Consider the following 19,263-nt stretch of genomic DNA (forward strand, 5'->3'; position numbering starts at 1 on the left):
TTAGGTGTAGGGTTAGGTTGTGTACCTGAGACCTTTCTTGTTTCTTGAGAAAGGCTTGTACTGCTATATATTTTCCTCTCAGGACTGCTTTTGTTGTGTCCCATAGATTTTGAACCATTGTATTTTCATTATCATTTGTATCCATGATTTTTTTCAATTCTTCTTTAATTTCCCGGTTGACCTATTCATTCTTTAGAAGGATGCTGTTTAGTGTCCAATTTATCTGGGTTATTTCCAACCTTCCTTTTGTGGTTGAGTTATAGCTTTTGAGCATTGCAGTCTGAAAATATGCAGGGAATGATCCCAATATTTTGATACCGGTTGAGTCCTGATTTAGGACCGAGGATGTGATCTATTCTGGAGAATGTTCCATGTGCACTACAGAAGAATGTGTATTCTGTTGCTTTGGGATGAAATGTTCTGCATATATCTGTGATGTCCATCTGGTCCAGTGTGTTGTTTAAGGCCTTTCTTTCCTTGCTGATCTTTTGCTTGGATGATCTGTCCATTTCAGTGAGGGGAGTGTTAAAGTCCCCTACTGTTATTGTCTTATTGTTTATGTGTTTCTTTGATTTTGCTATTAATTGGTTTATATAGTTGACTGCTCCCATGTTGGGGGCATAGATATTTAAAATTGTTAGATCTTCTTGTTGGACAGACCCTTTGAGTATGATATAGTGTCCTTCCTCATCTCTTATTATAGTCTTTGGCTTAAAATCTAATTGATCTGATATAAGGATTGCCACTCCTGCTTTCTTCTGATGTCCATTAGCATGGTAAATTCTTTTCCACCCCTTCACTTTAAATCTGGAGGTGTCTTCGGGCTTATAATGAGTTTCTTGTAGGCAACATATAGATGGGTTTTGTTTTTTTATCCATTCTGATACTCTGTGTCTTTTGACAGGGGTATTTATCCCATTAATATTCAGGGTAACTATTTGGAGATATGAATTTAGTGCCATTGTATTGTCTGTAAGGTGACTGTTACTGTATATGGTCTCTGTTCCTTTCTGATCTACCACTTGTAGGCTCTCTCTTTGCTTAGAGAACCCCTTTCAATATTTCCTGTAGAGCTGGTTTGGTATTTGCAAATTCTTTCAGTTTCTGTTTGTCCTGGAAGCTTTTAATCTCTCCTTCTATTTTCAATGATAGCCTAGCTAGATATAGTATTCTTGGCTGCATGTTTTTCTCATTTAGTGCTCTGAAAATATCATGCCAGCTCTTTCTGGCCTGCCAGGTCTCTGTGGATAAGTCTGCTGCCAATCTAATATTTTTACCATTGTTAGTTACAGACTTCTTTTCCCAGGCTGCTTTCAGGATTTTCCCTTTGTCACTGAGACTTGTAAATTTTACTATTAGGTGACGGGGTGTGGGCCTATTCTTATTAATTTTGAGGGGCGTTCTCTGAACCTCCTGAATTTTGATGCTTGTTCCCTTTGCCATATTTGGGAAATTCTCCCCAATAATTCTCTCCAGTATACCTTCTGCTCCCCCCTCTCTCTCTTCTTCTTCTGGAATCCCAATTATTCTAATGTTGTTTCCTCTTATGATGTCACTTATCTCTCGAATTCTCTCCACGTGGTCCAGTAGCTGTTTGTCCCTCTTTTGCTCAGCTTCTTTATTCTCTGTCATTTGGTCTTCTATATCACTAATTCTTTCTTCTGCCTCATTTATCCTAGCAGTGAGAGCCTCCATTTTTTATTGGACCTCATTAATAGTTTTTTTATTTCATCTTGGTTCGATTATAGTTTTTTTATTTCTCCAGAAAGGGCTTTTATATCTCTCGAGAGGGTTTCTCTAATATCTTCCATGCCTTTTTTGAGCCCGGCTAGAACTTTGAGAATTGTCATTCTGAACTCTAGATCTGACATATTACCAATGTCTGTATTGATTAGGTCCCTAGCCTTCGGTACTGCCTCTTGTTCTTTTTTTTTTGTGTTGAATTTTTCTGTCTTGTCATTTTGTCCAGATAAGAGTATATGAAGGAGCAAGTAAAATACTAAAAGGGTGGCAACAACCCCAGGAAAATATGCTTTAACCAAATTAGAAGAGATCCCAAATCATGAGGGGGGAGAAAGCGGATAAAAAGAGGTTCAAAAAGGAAGAACGAAAAAAAAAAGAAAAAAGAAAAAAAAGTCAAGAATTAAAAACAAAAGAAAACAAATAAAGAAAAATGTAAAAATGAAAAAATATATATATTAGATAAACTAGTTAAAAAACGTTAAAAAAGAAAAAGGTAAAAGTTAAAAAAAATTTTACCAGAAGGCGAGAAAAAAAACAAAAAATGAAAAATAATAAAATTAAATTAACTGCAAGAGTAAAAAAAAATCACAAGGAAAAAGCCATGAGTTCCGTGCTTTGCTTTCTCATTCTCTGGAATTCTGCTGCTCTCTTTGGTATTGAAACTGCACTCCTTGGTAGGTGAACTTGTTCTCGGCTGGATTTCTTGTTGATCTTCTGGGTGAGGGGCCTGTTGTAGTGATTCTCAAGTGTCTTTGCCCCAGGCGGAATTGCACCGCCCTTACCAGGGGCCAGGGTGAGTAATCCGCTCGGATTTGCTTTCAGGAGCTTTTGTTCCCTGAGCGCTTTCCGTAGAGTTCCAGAGGCTGGGAATATAAATGGCAGCCTCCTGGCCTCCAGTCCGGAGGAGCCGAGAGCCCAGGGCCCCACTCCTCAGTGCACCCTCAGAGAACAGCGCCCAGTTACTCCCGTCCTCCTGACCTCCGGCCCAGTCTGAGCTCACCAAGCCTGCGCCCGGTTCAAGGTAACACCGAGCTGTGAGCTTACTGTCGGCTCTGTTTCTGTAGCCGGCTTTCCCGTTCCAATACCCGCAAGCTCTGCGACACTCAGACACCCCCGATCCTTCTGTGACCCTGCGGGACCTGAGGCCACGCTGACCCCGCATGGGCTTCACCCCAGTTTAACCTGTGGAGCGATATCCCTCAGCGGAACAGACTTTTAAAAGTTCTGATTTTGTGCGTTGTTGCTCTGCCGCTTGCCGGGAGCCGGCCCCTCCCCCCAGGGTCTATCTTCCTCTCGCTTTAGATTCACGTCACCTCCGGTCCTACCTTTCAGAAAGTGGTTGTTTTTCTGTTTCCAGAATTGCTGTTCTTCTTCTCTTCGATCTGCTGATGAATTTGCAGGTGTTTGTAATCTTTAGATAAGCTAGCTAGCTGATCTCCGGCTAGCTAAAATAGTCTCAGCCTGCTACTTTTCTGCCATCTTGACTCCTCCCCTAAATAGCTGCTTTATTTATTTTTGTTTTAGTTGGCATTAATTTCAGACTTTGGGAAGGATGCTCATGATAGCTGTGATTTTTCAAAGACAATTTATTTCTGTGATATTTAGCACTTTTATCATTTATCTCACTTAGCCCTTAAACACAGTTATGAAAGTTTTATTCTCTTATTCTATATCCCCATTGAAGAACCGAGGTTCGTAGAGATGGTATACCTTACACAAATTCACATAGCTAGCAAGTATCAAATATAATCCTAGGCTTCGTGAAATTAAAGTCTGTCCTCTTGAATACAATATCCATAGCCTATCTCCAAATGGCAACACACATAGCCATAGTAACTTCCTGTTCTTTTTTTTTTTTTTTTAGATTTTATTTATTTATTTGACAGAGAGAGATTACAAGTAGGCAGAGAGGCAGGCAGAGAGAGGAGGAAGCAGGCTCCCTGCTGAGCAGAGAGCCCGATGCGGGACTCGATCCTAGGACCCTGAGATCATGACCTGAGCCGAAGGCAGTGGCTTAACCCACTGAGCCACCCAGGCGCCCGTAACTTCCTGTTCTTAACTGAAAATGAATTAATTGTTACAATAAAACAAAATATACTGTCCTGTTTTTATACTTTTTAATATATCCAGTTGCAAATCCTAACCCCAATATACTTCATTTAATTTGAATAAAGTTGAACTAATGAGTCAATAATAAGGCTTGAGAGACTTTCATTGCCTTCTATATGCTAGGCTTAACTCTGCTTTTCATACAGGTTCACAACATAGATTGCCTGTAATAGTAAAATATTGGCAAATCTCGTCATTGTCATCTAGGGGAACAAGCATTTCTGATAGCCTTCCTTTGCCATTGAACGATGGTGTTTTCTATCATCAATATTTTTGTCTTGTTCTTCCCATTTTTTCCCAGGACGAATATACATATTTAACTATAGAGAGTTAGAAAGAGCCAAATACATAAAAGACAAAAAGGAAATATCAGTAGGTGTGTTAAAACTTTTAGCATGGTTTTTACACAGATTTAACTTGTACAGAGTAGTTAATATGTTATGTGTTCCCTGGCTCAAGGAAAATAATTCAGTGAATCAAAATTGCCAGAAATGGGGGAACCTGGGTGTCTCAGTGGGTTAATCCTCTGCCTTTGCCTCAGGTCATGATCTCAGGGTCCTGGGATCAAGCCCCGCATCAGCATCTCCACTCAGTAGGGAGCCTGCTTCCTTCCCCTTTCTCCCTGCCTCTCTACCTATGTGTGTTCTCTGTCTCTTAAATAAATAAATACAATCTTTAAAAAATTGCCAGAACTGGAATGTGTACAAATGCTAAAGAATATAAAACATAGTACACATTAGTATTGAAGTTGAAACAGGAAGCTTGAGAGATAGTGTCCAATGAGATAGGAGAAATAAAACCCAACAGCAAGCAACAACAACAAGCACTAAGTGTGAAGTTTGTTTCCTTTGACATTACTTTTCAGACAGAGATTAGCAACCAAATATCTTAATTCCTAATGCAGATCTCTGTTGAATGCATCTCTACTCATTAGCATGTTTTTTAAACTGGTGATCTACCACCTTGTACTAAGTCAATTAATTCACTCCATTATTTTTAATCTGACTTCTAATAAGAAGTTTTGGTGTCATAATACCGCTCATATGTTTTTATTTTTTATTTTCACTCACTCTATTGCTCACCACCAACAGCAGTTGAAGAATTTCTTATTTTAGTTAATGTTCTATTTTATATGCCAAGTACAGTAATAGGAGTTAGTACCACCTCTGACTAGACTATAATCATATAGTCATGTCCAAATGAGATAGTATGAATGAAAAGCACCAGTAAAATTGTGCAAGTCCTTAGTCAAAGCTATGCAAAGTATGGAGGTCTTTAGTGAGTTTCAATTGTGTATATAATAAAGCAAATAATTTTTTGTCAGTTTGTTTTGTTTTTCGAATCAGGTTATGATACTGGCTGTTATAGCTGAAGACCTCAGGCAAATAGTACAACTTTTTTGAACATCTATTTAAGAGATAATTAGTCTAATTTGCCATATACCTGTGAAGATTAAATATGATGTGGTTTAGGACATATCTAGTTCAGCATAAGGCACAATAATAATGTTCTCTAAGAATATATTTGTATGGAATTCCCATCAAATGTTCTGGTGGCATGAGTGTAATGATGACTGCCTAACTATTCACCTAGTATATATTTAAAAATAATGCAGTGGGATGGCTGCATGGCTCAGTTGGTTGGACGACTGCCTTCGGCTCAGGTCATGATCCTGGAGTCCCTGGATCGAGTCCCACATTGGGCTTTCAGCTCCATGAGGAAGTCTGCTTCTCTCTCTGACCTTCTCCTCGCTCATGCTCTCTCTCACTGTCTCTCTGCCAAATAAATAAATAAAAATCTTTAAATAAATAAATAAATAAATAAATAAAATGCAGATAAAGAAGGAGAGTATGTAAAAAATGGCATGTCACATGCCTTAAGTATAACTAGAAAACAGAAGACATATGACCTCAAATCATTTGTAGTAATAGAAACACTCCAGCCAACTTGCTGAATTGGAGAATTGGACAGACACTGAAGATAGTGTGCAAAAAATATGGCTGTTACAGATAATTTCATATTTTTTATAACTTTAGGAAAGAAACCATGATATTAGTAAAAAATTTAAGAGTTTATTAAGACAGCGTTTACTCATTCACCATTACAGTATGCAATACAATATTTTTATTATTCAGAACAATCAGAAAATAACTTATATTTTATAATAAATCAGTCAGAAAGTGGAACCTACAGACAGTTTGAAGGAAAGCCACAACATGATTATTTTCAGTTTAAAGAAAGCTTCAACAAAGTGCTCAGCCTTGCAAGCATCTCTGAGATGGATATGGGAGGATATTGTAGAAGTTGAAATTTTATTTATTCTTTGTTGAATCTTCACGATGACATCCATTCATGTTAATATATATTTTCATTTCTTTCTCAACAACACTGTTAAGTAAGTTTTTGTAAACTTGTTTTACTTGTTGGTTCACCAGGACATAAAATAAAGGGTTCAATGTTCAGGGAGGGGGCAATTGAGGTGTTGAGAATAGATGCTCCTTTGGTCAGTGATGCTCTTTCTTTTGCTGAAGGCTTGACATACATGAATATACAGCTTCCATAAGAGATGGAAAGGACAATCAAGTGAGAGGAGCACATGGTGAAAGCCTTTTTCCTCTGACTAGCAGATGGGATTCTCAGGATGGTGCTAAGGATCTACAGGTAGGAGAGAATCACTAATGCCAAAGTGAAGAGCAGAGCGACAAAAGCAAAGTAAGAGCCAGTCATCTCCAAAAGCCATGTGTTTGAGCACAAGAGTTGTATGATGGGGAAACAGTCACAAGAGAAATAATCAATTACATCAGAACACAGAAATCTAGCTGGAGGATGAATGTGAGTGGTGGGAAAATGGTAAGAAATCCTCCTAGCCAGGACCCAAAGACAAGCAGGGTGCAGATTTTTTTGCTCTTGATGGTGATGTACTGAAGAAATTTGCAGATGGCAATATAATGATCAAAAGATATGGCAGTGAGAAGTAAAAAAATTCAGAAACACCCATGAAGATAAAGAAAAATAGTTGAGGTAAACAATCGTGATAGGAAATGGGTCTTCATATTTATGATTGCCCCCCAAAATCTTGAGATAGAGACACTGGTGAATGTAATTTCTAAGAAGGAGAAATTCTACAGGAAGTAATATATAGGAGTCTTGAGATGACAGTCAATCAAGATGAGGATGATGCTGGTTAGGTTTCCAGTGACACTTAATACATAAATCACAAATAAAAAGATATCGTTGTGGCATCTGAGATGCCTAAGGGAGTGAACTCTGTAATCATTGTATTATTTCTGATGCTGCTTTTTATTTTCTTTAGGCAAAATCTACTGTTGAGAAATAAAACAAAAAGAAAAAGTAGAATAGTAAAGGAATCGAATAGTAGAGGAATAAAATAGTAAAGGAATTAAAGATTTAAATGTTCATATTTGCTTCTTTTTTAATTTTTTTTATTTAAATTCCAGTTGGTGGGATCCCTGGGTGGCTCAGTGGGTTAAGCCTCTTCCCTTGGCTCAGGTCACTATCTCAGGGTCCTGGGATTGAGTCCTGCATCGGGCTCTCTGCTCAGCGGGTAGCCTGCTTCCCCTCTCTCTCTGCCCATCTCTCTGCCTACTTGTGATCTCTCTCTCTGTCAAATAATAATAATTTGCTCCAATATACCTTCTGTCCCTCTCTTTCTTTCTTCTTCTTCTGGGATCCTAATTATTCTAATATTGTTTCATCTGATGATATTACTTTATCTCTTGATCCCCTCATGATCCAGCATTTATTTATCTCTTTTTCTCAGCTTCTTTATTCTCTATTAATTGGTCTTGTACATTACTCATTCTCTCTTCTGCCACATTTATCCTAGCAGTTAGAGCCTCCATTTATGATTGCTTCTCATTAGTAGCCTTTTTTATTTTGACTTGGTTAGATTTTAGTTCTTCTATTTCTCCAGAAAGGGATTCTCCAGTATTTTCTATGCTTTCTTCAAGCTCAGCTAGTATCTTTACATCAGTTCTGACATCTTACTAATGCCCATATTAATTAGGTCCCTAGCAGTCAATACTGCCTCTTGTCTTTTTTTTTTTTTTTCTTTTTGAGGTGAAGTTTTCCATGTTTTCATTTTATCCAAAGAAGAATAGATGAATGAGACAAGAGAACCAACTGCTAAAAGAGTAATGACAACCCCAGAAAAATATACACTAAAGAAATCAGAAGAGACAGGAAACCAGGGGAAAAAGAAAGGGGAAAAAATAGAGTATCATCAGGCTGGTGAATAGAATAGACACACAAAACTATATTTTGGGTATATTTTGGTCTGTTAGAAGAAATTGCCTCCCAAAAATTTAAAGAAGGAAAAAAAAAAAAAAAAAAAAATATATATATATATATATATATATATAGTTAAACATGATGAAGGGATGCAATATGACTGTAAAGATGAAAATTGAAAAACATTTTTAAAAAAGAATTGATAAAAAGTTTATTGAGAAAAGAATTTTCTCAAAATTTTTAAATTTAAAATTGCTATTTAAAAAAAAAAATTTTTTTTTTAAAGAGAGAGAATGTGATGAGGTAGAGCACTAGAATAAAGCCATATACTAGATTTATGGTATATTTTTGTCTGTTAGAAGAAATTGTATCCCAAAATTTTAAAGAAAGAAAAACATATATATACAAAAAATAAGGCTAAATACATTGAAGGGATAGTCTGTGACTGTAAAAATGTAAATTAAAAAGCTTTTAAAAAGCTTTTAAATTAATTTCAACCATAAGATGGTTGAAAAAGGAAAGAAGAAAAATTCAAAAGAAATAGAAAAATAAAAAATGATAATTAAAGAAATTAACTTTTTAAAGACTAAAAACATGGGAAAATTTTTAGGTGTACAGTTTACGACATTAAGTACATTCACTTTGTTGTTCAATGATCACCACTATCCATCTCTAGAATTTTTTTATCATCTAAAACTGAAACTCTATACCATTAAACAACAACTCTGCATTCTCCCCTGTCCCCCAGCAGAGTTTGGTACCACTGTTCTACTTTCTGTCTGTATGAATTTGGCTATTCTAGATTTTTCTATAAGTAGAATCGTATAATATTTGTTTAAAAAAAAAAGGAATCATGGGACAAAAGCCATGAATTTTATGTGCTATTTTCCTCTAGCACTGGAGTTTTAGAGTTCTCATTGATTGGTTAACTTGGTCTTGGCTGGATATTCTTGTTGATCTTCTCGGGGATGGTCCTGTTGCAGTGATTAACAAATGTGTTTGCCTCAGGCAGAATTGTACCTCCCTTGCCAGGGGCCAGGTTTAGTCATCTGCTCTGGTTTGGTCTTGGTAGCTTTTGTTCTCTGAGAGCTTTCAACGCATCTTTGGAAGATGAGAATGAAAATGGTGACCTCCCAATCTCTGGCCCCAGTGGACCTAAGAACTCAGGGCCCCACTCTTCAGTGAGCCCTCAGAGAAAAGCAGTCAATCACTCCTCTCTCCCTGGTCTCTGGCCGTACTCCATGATTACCCGGCCTGTGAGCAAGCTTTAGTATCTCTGGCACATGGCCCTGTTTGGAGTTTCCAAACCCAGCAGATTCCTACCATGAGTTCCCATGCCATTCCTCCCTGGGGAGGAAGGGAAATCTCTTTGGATCTGTTGTTTTCTGGGTCCCTGCTTGAAGAATAGTGGCTCTATTATGCTACAGATCATGAATTAGGGTAACCCAGACCTACAGCTCACTTCTCAGCTCTGTCTTTGCAGCCAGCTTCCCCACTATGATACTTAGGAGCTCTGTCACACTCAGGCACCCCTGGTCTTTCTGTGACACCGAGGGTCTTGAGACCACACTGTCCCAGTGAGGGTTCCATACCCCTCCCCACGGCCTCCCCCACATCCGACCGCTTAGCCACTGGAGTGATGTCCCTCAGCAGAGTAGGATTCTATAAGTTCTGATTTTGTGCTCTGCTGGCTTGGTGTTTGCAAATTGCCTCAGATACACTTCTCTGCATATCCTACCTTCCAGGAAGTGACCGCTTTTCTGTTCACGGGATTGCTGCTATTCTTTTCCTCTATCTCCTGTTGAGTTTGTAGATATATAGATGAATTCCTGGGACCCGAGGAAATTTAGGTCTCCTACTCCTCTGCCACCTTGCTCCCAATTAATTTTATTAATTTTTTTCTTCAAAGAATGAACTCCTGGCTTCATTGATATGTTCTATTGATTTTTTTTTTTTTTTTGGTTCTTTGTCATTTTTTGGTTCTATGTGATTTTTTTGGTTCTATGTAATTTTTTTTCTGCTCTAGTATTTATCATTTCCTTTCTTCTACTGGCATTAGGGCTCATTTGTTGTTCTTTTTTTAGCTTTTTAAAGTATGAATTTAGATTTTTTGAGTTTTTTCTTGCATCATATAGTAGGGCTGTATTGGTGTATACGTTCCTCCCAGAACCACTTTTTCTTTTCACAAGTGTTTTGGGCTAATGTGTTATCATTTTCATTTGTTTCTAGACATATATATATATATATATCTATATATATATAGATATATATATATATATACAGTCATTACGTCCAATGGGTTTCACATCTTAGTTTTTTTTCATTTTTCATTTAGGGCTGACTAATTTTTAGCTCTTCTATCTCTGGTAGTGGCCTCCCTGAAGTCTTGTATGCTTTTCTTAAGCACAAGTAATATCTTTATGATTATTGCTTTAAATTCTGAATCAGGCATATTACTTATATCTGTTTCAGTTTGATCCCTGGCCATGACCTTTTCTTGTTCTTTCTTTTGAGATGAATTCCTCCATCTTGGCTTCTAGTCTACGTCTCTTCTTCTGTGTGTTATGCAATCTTATTATGTTTTCTGCTCCTGATATTAACATATTTATGAACAAGAATTCATATAATGTCCATGTCCAGTGCTCCAGGATGTGTCTCTGGTTGTGTGCTGTGTGGACTCTGCTCCTATGTTATGGCAGCTCTTTTCCTCAGGTCAGTCCTCTGCAGTGTTTCTCCTTGTATCCAGTAGGGAGTGTTTGGACCTTTGCCAGAGTGTGGTTGAGTTTTAATCAAGTGTCTTCTGGTCTGCTTGCTAAAAGATACCTGACGCTATTTCCACTAGAGCTGAAGCTTTGCAGAATTCTAGTCAGTAGATATGCTGTGTGCAGGGGTTTGTGCTAGTCTGAGGGCCCACCAAGCTGGTCCTAATGACCTACATTGGTTCTTTGGGAAAGGGTCTTTCCAGTCTGGGACTAATACTGTCATCTAAGATCATTTTAAGAAATGCTTATCTGTCCAGACGCCTGTCCAATTCTGTAATGTCTCATTTGTTCTCTAGATCCTTCTGAGATTTCAGAGTTTTCAAAGGGAATAATATCTACTCCTAATGACCAATTAATTTAATATGTTAATGAGCTTACTAAAATTCTTTACCTACAAAATTTCTGGGAGGGAATTATTCCACTTTCCATCATCTGTCCTTTTTGTGGTCATAAGATACTGATTCTTTTTGGCTGTATATGCTGGATGCTAACTTTCACTCTAAAAAATTTATATTGGGCAAAACTGAAGCATAAAGTAGATCTTCTCAGTGTTAAGATACATAAAATAAAGTGTTTTAAATTTTGTACAGGAATGATTACATGATGTCCTGATATTGACTATATTAAAGTAATCATTAAAAGATATTTAGATAAGAACATAAAACCATCATGTGGTCCTATCAGTCACCAATTAATGTTATAATGAACAAAAATGTATGAAACTCTTACTAAATTGTAGCAGTTTTAAGAATGTCTTCATTTATGTATTTTATATAAATTGTGTGGCTTAATTTTATTCACATATACCATTGAGCATAATTGAGATTACTTGTATAAAGCATAAATTTACCCTATTAAAGCAAACATATATTCCTGAAAGAAAGTATTAAAGACATATTTTGTGGTAACTATGACTGGTTTAGGCAAGGTCACTTTTAATGGCTTCTTTAATTTGTTTAAACATAAGTGCTTTTTCAAGTGTCTTTGCAATCTGTTTGTCCTCTGCCATCTTGTATTTATAAACAAATACTTGAAATATTGAAAATAAAAAATAATTCCAGGAACTTCTCTATAATTTCATACAAAGGGCATAGATAAACTCATTTCTACACCTTAACCCAACTTTCACTAAGGATCGAAGGTCCCAAATTACGCTATGATTTGTCACTTAAAGAGGTATTATTTTAACACTTAAAATGAAGCCAGTTATAGTTAAAATAAGGGTTAATACAATGTCTTTCCAAGCTTGTTGGGCAAGATGATATGATCTTAGTAATGTTAATGATTCAGGCTAGCCATAATTTTATCTGCTTTCTTAACAATGGATGCAGGGGATTAGCTGAATGGATAAACAAAAGGTACCATAGAGTTTTGTGTGCTCAAGACACCAGCATTAACCTAGAGTCCAAATTAGGACATAATTTAGATATAATATTTCAGCGATAATGGCCTGAAATCAGAGCAGAAAAATAATAGAAGAGTTTAAATTTCTATAATAGTCCATAACTACACAAGGATAAGAAACTTAACAGTTGGGTAACACAGAATAACAATTTCTCAATAGCAACAGATTCATTTGTGAACAAGTGAATTTTTTTCTCTAATCTTAGGGAAAATATGAAAAATTCATTGTGTTGGTTTAGACTGGGGCTGAGGTCTCTATCCTTCTACACCATAAGAGATGTCAGGCTTGCCTTTATGTTTTGTATCTTCCCACTGAATTGTGACATAGAACACCTGACCATGATTAGAGTCATTACCATTTATCCATTCAATAATAGCTTCTTAGATGTTTATTACGTGTTGGGCTAAGCTTCGTTTTGGAGAATACAGAGATGCTAGCGACAGCTGTATGTGTAATTTTCTTCTTACAGCAAAGGGTGAGAATTCTACATTATTTTAGAAATCTCAGATTCTTTTTTTCGTATCTGATAGAAACAACAAACACTCCACTCCACTCATCTTCTTGTTCACTGTAATGATCTGAGAAGACATCTATAATATTTAATTTATATTCATTTTTAAGACATATTTATTTCCTACTGAAACCAGGATGCAGAGGAGTAAGTGCCCCTTGCTCTGGGGTTCCAAAGAGACCAAGTTTGGCCACTCACTGCTGACAAAATACAACAGCAAAGAAATGCATGGTGGTGAAACAGGAAAGGAATTTATTTCAGTGACACTAACACCAGGAAGACAGTGGACTAACATCTCAAAGACTCTGTCCAAAGTGCCAAAGTCCTCCCAGACTTAACAAGGGAGATGTGGGAAATGTGAGCTGGTAGGGGAAGGCAGGCAGTAATTGAAATTGATCATTGTCTTGGAGATATTCTTGTGGAGTCTTGCTGACTGCACAGTTCTTATGGCTTGAGAGGTTAATTTCAGTTCCCATCGTAGAAAACCCAGTCATAGAAAATTATTCAAACAAGGTATCAGAGGAGAACAATAATAATTTCAAGAAGGGGATATCAACAATTTAGAAAGGAATAGATCTCCATCCTTTTGTTGATTAATTTAACAAATATTTTAGTAAGTGGCGGCACTATGGTAAGCCCTTTGGTAGGCAATAATGAACAAAGTATCCCATTTTCTAGCAAAATGTTCATAGTCTGTGAAGATCTAGCATCGAGAAAGATGACATTCCCGTATATGGTGAAACTTCTAATCATATTGATAAGCATACTGTACCATGAGGCTCATGTCCTATTTGACTACAAATTGCAGCAATACAAAACCAATTTTATAGATGGAGGAAAGAGGGCAATGAGAATTTCAGGACTTTAGCGTTGGAGATCTACCATCAGACAGAGTGGTATAGGGCATGATGAACACCAAAGAGATCTGATTATTTAAGTATACAAAGACTTACTGTGACTTAAATCAGACTGATGGAGAATGACTAAGTATTATCTATCAGTGAGAGAATCTTTGTTAATCCCATATTCTATGGTTATGGCTGCAGTTGTTGTTGTGGATAACTCAGTGCTCAATCCAAAAATGACAGAAACTCTTGCCAATGAGAAATGATATTATCAAACTGACATATGTTACATCTGAGATTACCAGTGGAAGAGTTTGGGATTCTAAGCTTCTTTAGTGAAAGCAATTTTCTGCATGAAAGTTTAGGGATTTAAGTTTAATTCCAAGAGAGTAGTTGTCTTCTGAATTTTTATTTCCTAAGATATTTCGGAAAGAAATCCCCAAAAGCCAAAACTGGCATTTTAGATGAACTTATTTAGTACTCTTGTGAAGGAAGTGCTTTTGTGGAAAAAATAGCATCCTATTCTGACATTCCAAGATTTTTTGGTATATGTTCATGTTGCAAGATTTCTCACCTCCCCCAGCAATTGGTACAATGGCTTCTTTGTGGGGAACAGCTTTGATCTGAATCACTGTTCAGATGCATATTGGCCATATATACATTATTTGTTTCCTATTAATATCTGTCTCTTTCTTTAAAAGGAGGAGAAAGCATATTCATTAAAGGGATTGTTAATATCTTGTGGGGGGTAAGCAAAATGTTAAACAGAGTTTAAAGCATATAATGTTGCTCTTTTCATCTTGTTATTGTGTCATGAGGCACCATGAGCAGCAAAGTCTCCAAGTGACACTTTGTACTGGTGATGTGGGAAGTCCTGAATGGGAATCAGTGCCAGTGTCAGAAGTTTCTGGAGCTGCAGATCAGCTTGAAGAACTATAGCCCACAGAAGGACAAATGCTTCTCAGACATATTAGGCTCAAGTCCACTCCCTGCCCCAAGTTTTTGGGGACCAGCAACACTGTGATGAGTCCAAGGTTGTGGATATTCCCCACATGGACACTGAGACACTGAAGAAACTCAACAAGAATTAAAAAAAAAAAATAGTCAAGAAGATGAGCAACAAGTGTGATGCCTTATTGGCTTCAGAATCTCTGATCAAGCAGATTCTACAAGCTTGGGGTCCAGACCTGAATAAAGCTGGCAATTTCCCTTCCATGCTGACCCACAATGAGAACATGGGGCCCAAAGTAAATGAAGTAAAGTCCACAGTCCAATTCCAGATGAAGAAGTTGCTATGTCTGGCAGTGACTTTGGTCACATGAAGATGGCAGATGATGAGCTTGTGTGCAACATCCACTTAGCTGTCAATTTCCAGGTGTTGTTGCTTAAGAAGAATTGACAGGAGGTCTGAACTTTATACATCAAAAGCATCATGGGCAAGCCCCAGCACCTGTACTAAGGGACATCTCAATAAACTTCAGTGCTAACATTAAAAAAAAAAAAAAAGAAAGAAAGAAAAAAATGTAATATTCATATGAGAATATGAATATGAACCATATGAATATGAACCATATGAATATGGTTTTATAACATAATTTTTTTCTGTGCATAATGAATTGAGTCAATAAAATCAGCTTCTCATGGAAAGCATAAAAGAGAAGTAATGACTCCTTTCAGTTTTCTCTTTCTCTCCACATTATTCCCATTCACTTCGCTCACTTTAAGACCTGTCATTTGCAATCATTATTCTCTTTGCCCAGGACATCCATTTAATTATATTTTTTTACTTTTGTTTGGAATTCTTATTGCATTATTGCAAATGCTGTGAGCAGTCCTATATTTTATATTCATATGGCCCTGGGTATATGTTTTTATAAAAGATTAATAATCCCATACCTAAATGTCTACCTTTTTATCTGTTGCTCAAAATCTTATAAGGTGGTGATGGTCTAGTCTAATAATCCAAATGGATAGTGCATGCCTGCAATGTAGTTGCTTTCAAAGTCTTTTCAGAAATAACCTCTGAATGATTTTCCCTACAAGAATTAGGAGGAAATTATAAGAGACCCTTAATCTCAGGAAACAAATTGAGGTTTGCTGGGGAGTGGGGAGGGAGGCGTAGGGTGTCTGGATGGTTGACATTGGGGAACGGTATGTGCTAGGGTGAGTGCTGTAAATTGTGTTAGACTGGTGATTCACAGACCTGTACCCCTGAAGCAAATAATGCATTATATATATATTTAAAAAAAAATGCGACCACAAAGGCAAAGAAGACACAGAATGTGAAGAGCTGAAAAAAATCTTGATCATTTGTTCCTATAAAGCATTAAAAAGTACAATAGGTAAGAAAAAAAAAGAGGAAGAAATTATATTTGTGAGTTTCCTCATCTATAATTATAATATATTATATATAATTATATATAATTTTAAGAAGCTGTTAATATCCACATAATAGGTATTAAATATAGTTATTGGTTTTTCCTTTAGTTTACATAGTTTGTGCATGAACTTAATTTGTCAAATACATCACAGTGTTTCCTAATGTAAATAGATAAATGCCTGAAAAAGTCTTAGAAATCTTGACTGTGGTCATTGATATAAATTCCTTCAAAATAGATCTGAGATAGTAGTCGATATGGTGTGGTAGCAGGTTAAACGAAGTGTAAGAAGAATGTATGATCCACAATGCAGTAATGAGGGTAAAGTGAACCTTGCTGGAGAGTCTTGGAGACTATCATAATCCTATTCTCAAAAACCCTTCTTACAGGGGCACGAGGTTGGCTCAGTAGTTAAGTGTCTGCTTTCCATTCAGATCATGTTTCCAGGGTCCTGGGATTGAGCCCCACATCAGGCTCCCTGCTTGGTGGGAAACCTGCTTCTCCCTCTTCCACTTCCCCTGCTTGTGTTCCCTCTTTCACTGTGTCTAACTCTGTCAAATAAATGAATAAATATTTTTAAAAAATTCTTAGGAGAGAGTGTGACTTTATTTTTTTAAACAGATGTGATAATGACCAAGAAAATTAAGATAATACACAAAGCAGACAAGGTTTGTCTTACGCATGTGACTTTAGGGTTAAAAAGAATCGAGGTTTAGCAACTATTGTGAAACTGACACTAATTGTGCTAAGGCAGGAAAACTGACATTTTCTTTGACAATGATAATATTACCTGGCCGATAGGCTTCTCGTGCTTAAGGTGCTGCATTGATCAAGTTAAATTTTAATTTCATGTTGTTTTTCTCCCCCACTAGAATCTGAGATAAGTTAGAGCAAGAATCCTCCTTCTCATCACTGAATCCCCAAAGCTTGCCATAAGTAAGAAAAGCCAGAATGAATTCATTAAACATTACAAAGTCCTTTAATGTAATAATCCTAATATTGAACATGAGCTTTTATTCATAATTTACTACAAGTGAAAGTCAGGGTGAAGATGAAAGTAACCCAACTAGTCTGGGTTTTGAGATGAAAGGAAAGTGATTGAAATGCCAGTTCTGAAAGCTGCAATCTCTGTACATTGAAATTTCAACCTCAATTTCATCATGTTCATTCACCTATAAATCAGAAGCAATAATGTTTGCTTTCTAAGAAGTTTTGTAAAATAAATACTGCATGTGATTTGCTTAATACAGAGTAGAGCGTGTAGAATATTATCAGTAGATGTTATTTCTCTTCCGTACTTCCCAAAACCCTAACGTCAGTTCTAGATGCCACAAATAAAGCTCGGTTCTCCAGAAAGGTGAACTTCAAGTGATTTATCATAGTTTCATCCATTTTATATATCTGGTGTGTTTTTACATTGTCTGCTCTTTGCCTATTTTTTAATTTTTACTAAGAGAGATTAGTAATTAATAACACCCCATGAAATTGTTGGCAGGATTAAATGAGTCAAAACAAAGAAAACAATAGCTTTAGAAGGTAGGAATTGCTGAAAACTTTTGTTATCTTCTACCCCCTTCTAGCTCCTTTCTCTTCCTCCTCATTAGCATCTTAATTATTATAAATGATATAAATATTTTTAGTATGTATGAGTCTCTAATCTTTTAATATTTTGAAGTACAAATTTGGATTTTATTCCTAGTCCTCTGGTGATTGTGTTTACTTGATTTCATGGAAATGACAAAGTGAATCAGTTTTCTAATAACATTCATTTCTATTACTGGGTAAGAATGAAAAGTTCAGAAATCCATATCAATCCTGACACTCTTTCCATCAAAGTAAATGCCCAGTGTCTCTTCAAAGGCAAACCACTACCATTCAAAATCACAATCATTAACCCAGATGCTTTAATGCATTGAACCCAGAATTTACAGAAAATTCTGAAACAATATTCAGTTCCTCAAATGTATTGAGGTCAAGGATTGGAAAGTTTAATATGGGAGTGGAAAAATGGTGAAAATACATAACGCTAGTAAAGAAAAGGGAGTTTTGAGAAAGTGTGAATTTTAGTATTTACAAGAACATCATACTTTTAATGCTCCTTATACTTTCATTTACTGGAGAAAAGCATAACCTTTTGGATAGTGTCTTTAAAGGCCTTCTTTAGTTGCTGGTTCCTGAGAGTATATATAAATGGATTCATCATAGGAACAACAGAAGTATTCAGAAGAGCCACTCCTTTGATCAATGATGTCTTTTCTTTTGCAGAAGGGTTGGCATACATGAATATGCAGCTTCCATAAGAGATGGAAATGACAATCATGTGTGAGGAACACATAGAAAATGCCCTTTTTTCTCTGACTGGCAGAGGAAAGTTTCAGAATTGTTCTAATGATGACATGTAGGACAAAATTATTAATGCCAGAGTGAAAAGCAGAATCACTATGGCAGAGTAAAAACCGATCACTTCTAAGAGCCATGTGTCTGAGCAAGATAATTGCAAGAGGGGAAAATAATCACAAGCACAGTGATCAGTGGCATTGGAGCCACAGTAATCTAACTGGAGAAAAAGAATAGTGGGAAGATATTTAAGAATGCTGCCAGTCAAGCACAAAAGACAAGTAAAATGCAGACTCTTTTGTTCATGATGGTGGTATAATGCAAGGGTTTACAGATGGCAACATAGCGGTCATAGGACATGGCAGTTAGAAGGTAAAACTCAGTTATTCCCATGAAGATGAAGAAAAACAACTGAGCTGTACAATTATTGTATGAGATCGTCTTGTCTCTGGTGATAATTGTGCCCAGAAATCTAGGAATACAGACAGTTGTAGAGGATATTTCTAATACAGAGAAGTTCCTGAGGAAGAAATACATGGGGGTCTGCAGATGGGAGTCAGTCAAGGTGAGAGTGATGATGGTCAAATTACCAGTGACGCTTAATATATATGTGATGATTAAGAAGAGAAAAATCATAATCTGAAGCTGTGGGTCATCTGATAGCCCTAGAAGAATGAATTCTGTAGGTACTGTGCGGTTTTTCATTGCCAATCCTTTCTTTCCCCCTTTAGAGCAGAAACTGTGTGTTCCCCTATAGGACATAAAAAGTTAAAACAGGATTGAGGTTAGAGTACAGAATCTTAAAAATATCCACAGTGATGAATAATCTATGAAACCCAAAAACAAATGTTTTCCTTCAGCAACTCTCCAATTTCTACTGGACCTCACATTCAAGTAATACATATTATTTGAAGTTAAATAC

At 36.6% G+C, this 19,263-nt stretch overlaps 3 pseudogenes across 3 annotated transcripts in view; 1 reads left to right on the forward strand and 2 right to left on the reverse strand.

Moving 5' to 3' along the window:
* The window catches only part of LOC309869860 (olfactory receptor 6C1-like), a 38,606-nt pseudogene extending 19,560 nt beyond the window's left edge, over positions 1-19,046 (reverse strand). The window contains exon 1 of the transcript in view: positions 18,885-19,046. The product of the transcript in view is annotated as an olfactory receptor 6C1-like (transcript). The remainder of the gene's footprint in view (positions 1-18,884) is intronic.
* LOC309868842 (olfactory receptor 6C3-like) lies at positions 6,165-9,719 on the reverse strand (annotated as a pseudogene). The gene is made up of 2 exons: positions 9,559-9,719; positions 6,165-7,053 (listed from the first exon to the last, which is right to left on the reverse strand). The product of its transcript is annotated as an olfactory receptor 6C3-like (transcript).
* On the forward strand, positions 14,450-15,085 carry LOC309869908 (large ribosomal subunit protein uL1 pseudogene; annotated as a pseudogene). Its single transcript has one exon. The product of its transcript is annotated as a large ribosomal subunit protein uL1 pseudogene (transcript).
* Positions 19,047-19,263: the final 217 nt, after the last annotated feature.

This window comes from Mustela nivalis (assembly GCF_964662115.1).
Source record: "Mustela nivalis genome assembly, chromosome: 7".
NCBI lineage: Eukaryota > Metazoa > Chordata > Mammalia > Carnivora > Mustelidae > Mustela > Mustela nivalis.